The sequence below is a fragment of the Portunus trituberculatus genome, chromosome 13, assembly GCF_017591435.1.
Source record: "Portunus trituberculatus isolate SZX2019 chromosome 13, ASM1759143v1, whole genome shotgun sequence".
NCBI lineage: Eukaryota > Metazoa > Arthropoda > Malacostraca > Decapoda > Portunidae > Portunus > Portunus trituberculatus.
In genome coordinates this window covers 7,734,143-7,739,280 of record NC_059267.1, presented here as the reverse complement: position 1 = coordinate 7,739,280, position 5,138 = coordinate 7,734,143, and the positions used below count along the sequence as shown (strand labels likewise).

Here is a 5,138-nt window from a genome sequence, read left to right as displayed (position 1 = left end):
AAAACAGAAAACGGTCACTTGTACAAGACTAACTATAGTATATCCTACACTGGATTCGTTATGTTTATTCATTGTACAAGTTGTGTAGTACAGTCTCATAATAAAAGGCATTAAAATGGCTGTTTCAAAACACACTGATGAAAAGTGTTTGTTGTTATAGAGATTGGTGCAGGGAAAGGTACAGGTGGTGGTTCCAGGCGGTTCCTCCCTTCCAGACCAAGAAGTTGATACCTGGATCACATTTGACAGTCACATAAAACATTGTTCAAGTTTTCTCTCATACTAACCCGCGTGAAGAAGGCACAGCAGGCAAGTAAGGTCACTGCCTCAGTGAATCTTTGCCTCACTGACAGACACAGACGCATTGGTGGGCAAGAAACACAGAGGCCGCACCCGAGACGCTCTCTGTGAAAGGTTCACACTTGGCCTCGCTGGCAAACTCATTCCACGACGCGCGTCAAACCAACTCGTGGTTCATCGCAAGTCGGTCATTTTCTATTCGCTATAAAACTGATTCTCTTTCGGGACTGAATCGTGTATTTATCATCGTATTTATCATGTGCGATTAAACATACACGATGATAATATCGTGTATCTATCAACGCGTCCCGCATCTTGTATTTATCAACGTATCTCGCATCGTGTATTTATCAACGTGTATTTATCGTCGTGTATTTATCATCTCGGGATGCATCGTGTAAACACAACACAACACAACACAATACAAGGCACGGAAGAGGACCTTTATGGGGAGAAAGGATTATCTTTCATCACACACAATACAAACACAACACAAACGCAACACAAACACGACACACAAACACACCAACACAAACATATTATCTAATATAATAACATTATAATTCTGAGCATAGCAACAATGGTGACAGTGACAACATGCAGTACTGTAAAAGGCTCCTGCATGGCTGCAATGACTCAGCTTCTATTCTCATTCTGTCATTCGCCTGCACCTCAACTAAATAATCTTTGAAGGCATCACTACCGTCAACGGAATCAGTGTTGCAAAGAAACTGATTCCGTTTCTGTCCGTTTCTGTGCTACAGTAACCTCTCCATGGTGAAAGTATCCTTTCAAGGCCTCAGTCAGCTCCTGCAGGTGCTTCTCACTTCAATCAATAAAACGAAATTAATAATATTTCTAAACTGGAAAATGACCTGCCGCAGCAACGCTGCTCCCTCTATACAGAGGCACAGACAGGCAGTGTGTGCGTGTGTGTGTTCCAATACGAGGTATATAGATTAAAAAGACTGTAGGAGAAAAAAGATGGAAAGATGAAACGATGGAATGAGTGAACAAGAGAGTTGAGGGCTAAATACCAGCAGTTATCACACATACAGCTTTGTGATTGGTCGGTCACACACACACACACACACACACACAGACTTTGTGAGAGTAACTTCACCACCACACTGCCACCACCACCACCACCACCACACAAGTACCAGATACCACCACAACATACCAGACACCAGACACCACCACAACACACCAGACACCACCACAACATACCAAACACCACCATAACACACCAGACACCACCACAACACACCAGACACCACCATAACACACCAGACACCACCACAACACACCAGACACCACCGCAGCACAGGCCTATATAAATTATACAGGCATATTGAGCACAACACTACCACCACACACCACATTACCACCACAACACCATCAATACAGCACCATTAGACACCACCACAACACACCACTACACCATAACACAGGCCTATACAAGTCACTGACAACAACACTACCACACAGCAACACAGAACACCACAACACAACACACCAATATATACTTGGCTTCCCGACCTGCCCAACCCCGATAGCAGCAAGCCAGCCACCACCAGCCACCTTCGCCCCGCTAGCCACCTGCCACCCCATCACAGACGAGCCACAGTTAAGCCCTTCACATTTAGCGTAATACATCTGGTTTTCTATGTGTTTGTAGGTGTTTGCAGGGCTCTAGGTGAAGGAGGAGGTGTAGGAGGTGGAGGTGGAATAGAGAAATAGGGTGTGCAGGGGAGGGAAGAGGAGGAGGATTCATCTAGCACAGGTGTCAAAAAAAACATCTCGGCGCCAGGTAAAATAATTTCTAGTTTATTAACGGAGTTGTCATTGTTTTGATATGTGATTTATTAATGGTAAAGTAAAACAAGCGTTTAGGCTTAATAAGATTGAATTTTTGCTGTGTTTTTATTAATCAAAAGAACAACATTAAAGTCACGTGCTGAATTATAGCTTATTTTTAGTTAGCACGCCTAAGATTGTTTTGTTGTTTGATATAAGATTTAGAGATATGAAAAACCATGATCCAAGTAATAATATCCAATAATGTCTAATCTAACTATTCGTATTTTACAATTTAATGTCATTATGGCGCCAAACATAAAAATATTATTTTCTTTATGCGATGAATCATTCCAGATTTCTTTATTTCGCTAGAAAGTACAAATTTTCTTATTCAGAAAATGTACTATAATTTCGTCTGGCTGTGTTTTTCCATCTCGATATTATAGCGTTTGTGTAGAGCCGTTGGTGAAACGTACAGACACTTCCATGGCTGCTACTCTGTAATTAATGGACACGGTAAAGTTGTTATATTTTGTGTGTAAGTTTACTATTTTTCTACATCAGAAAATTTAGTGCGTTCTAGTCTGGGCGCCTTCTTTCTTCTCGCAATTTTCAAAATGGTTTCCGTTACGTAAATATAACGACACCAGCCACACATCCTCCCTGTTCTCTGCCGCGCTGCACACAACTACTTGCCGAACTACCATGTGTGTCCAGATCAAGGGATTGAAGGAAAGCCAGAATTAATCTCGTAAATAGATAACTAACCCACAAAAATTAGTTAAATAAAGTGATGGCTTCTCTCCGTTCACAGCCCCGCCAAGACGTCCTCGCACCCAAGCACAGACGGCCCTCCCTCCCTTCCACTCTCATTCTCTTCATATTGACCTCAATTTTCAGAGATATTTTTTCATGATAAAATGAATAAAGTGTTGTAATAGGGAAGGAATGAAGGGGAACCAGGATTGGGAGGTAGTCGGTGACTGGCAGGGGTCTTGGTGGGACTGGACGGGGCTGGACAAGTTTCGGCGCCAAAGATGCACCGGTTTGGTGTTATATTATGATGGTGGTGGTTGTGGTTGTGTAAAGGAGTTTAGTAGTAGTAGTAGTAGTAGCAATACTAGTAGTAGTAATAGTTGTTGTTATACCCGCACTAGCTATTTTTATTATTTAGTGTGTGTTTGTATGTGAATGATGATGATGATGATGATGATTGTGTGTGTGTAATTCACTGTTTGATCTGCTGCAGTCTCTGACGAGACAGCCAGACGTTACCCTACGGAACGAGCTCAGAGCTCATTATTTCCGATCTTGGGATAGGCCTGAGACCAGGCACACACCACACACCGGGACAACAAGGTCACAACTCCTCGATTTACATCCCGTACCTACTCACTGCTAGGTGAACAGGGGCTACACGTGAAAGGAGACACACCCAAATATCTCCACCCGGCCGGGGAATCGAACCCCGGTCATCTGGCTTGTGAAGCCAGCGCTCTAACCACTGAGCTACTGTGTGTGTGTGTGTGTGTGTGTGTGTGTGTGTGTGTGTGTGTGTGTTTCACTGTTTGATCTGCTGCAGTCTCTGACGAGACAGCCAGACGTTACCCTACGGAACGAGCTCAGAGCTCATTATTTCCAATCTTCGGATAGGCCTGAGACCAGGCACACAACACACACCGGGACAACAAGGTCACAACTCCTCGATTTACATCCCGTACCTACTCACTGCTAGGTGAACAGGGGCTACACGTGAAAAGAGACACACCCAAATATCCCCACCCGGCCGGGGAATCGAAGCCCGGTCCTCTGGCTTTGTGTGTGTGTGTGTGTGTGTGTGTGTGTGTGTGTGTGTGTGTGTGTGTGTGTGTGTGTTTGTCCGTCCAGGAGACGAGTGTATGGGTGGGCGTGTGAGCCTCTGTATAATATGTAGTGTGTAGTGAATGGATGGGTGGATGTGGTTAAGTGAGTGGCTAGATGGGTCGGGTATATGCCTATTATTTATTTTTTTTTTTTTTTTTTCTTAATACGTGACGACCTTTAAACAAGAATAATTAATGTTTGTCTTTTCTGCGATTTGAAAGATGTACAAAAATCGGCCCGATATGATTACATTATTCAACCAACAATATCACAAGGCTTGGAACACCAGCTATTAACTTGTAAACAGCATGAAATGTTGTGTGTGCTGAAATGTCGTGTGTGCTAAGTATTTCGAAGGGCAAGCCGGCAGGATCTAGATTCTAGATTCTACATTTTAGAATAAGATGTTTGTTTACATAGCGCGATGCATTACGGAGAAAAGGAGTGTTTGATCTATCATCCTTGGTCTGTAGTCCCTCCATGCCTAATGTTTCCATCTAACCACAGGCACAGAGGATGGAGCACAGACAGATTACGATTACGGAAATTTCCCTTCCCATCCATCATTGCACGCTTACCCGCGGTTTTCCTCCCCTCTCTCACCATATTCCTTTCCCGCCCATCTCTACAATTTGCTAGGTGATCGAAGAACACCTGGGTGCCATCACACGAAGCAGAAGTCAATCTTACCAGTGATGGACGCAGAGGCTGTGTCCTATCAAGGCTGGCATCCCCGAGGGTAAGAGTCACGGCAGCAGTGTGTAGTAGCACTCCGCGGGACCGCTTCGTCATTACTGATGGTTCTTTTTTTTTTTTCTTTTTTTTTCCAATGTATATTGACCACAAAAAATATCTGGTTCGTTTTATAACTTCTTATAATAGTGGATCAACTGAATTTCCGTCTCCACAGCCGCGGGGATGGCAGATCTTCATGTGAGAGGTTGGTGTGGCGGACAAGCTGGATCACTGCTTCGAAATAATAATGGATCATTGTCTGCCCGTTATACTCGTTGTTCTAGACCAGGGGTTCTCAACCTGGGGTACGCGTACCCCCAGGGGTACGTGAGAGGAATTTTTGGGGTACGTGGCGGGTTTCTCAAAATGCTTCAGTTTTAAATAGCAGCAAATTCGTTTGTAGTATACAATGTGTCCTTCACTAGAACCAGGACACG

The 5,138-nt window shown here is 43.8% G+C and overlaps 1 long non-coding RNA gene across 3 annotated transcripts in view; it reads right to left on the bottom strand.

The window, feature by feature from the left end:
- The window catches only part of LOC123503090, a 14,636-nt gene extending 9,742 nt beyond the window's left edge, over positions 1–4,894 (bottom strand). The window contains exon 1 of one of the 3 annotated variants that reach the window (XR_006674321.1): positions 4,657–4,894. This is a non-coding gene — a long non-coding RNA (uncharacterized LOC123503090). The remainder of the gene's footprint in view (positions 1–4,656) is intronic. The other 2 variants (XR_006674320.1, XR_006674319.1) reach the window with 2 other exon arrangements.
- Positions 4,895–5,138: the final 244 nt, after the last annotated feature.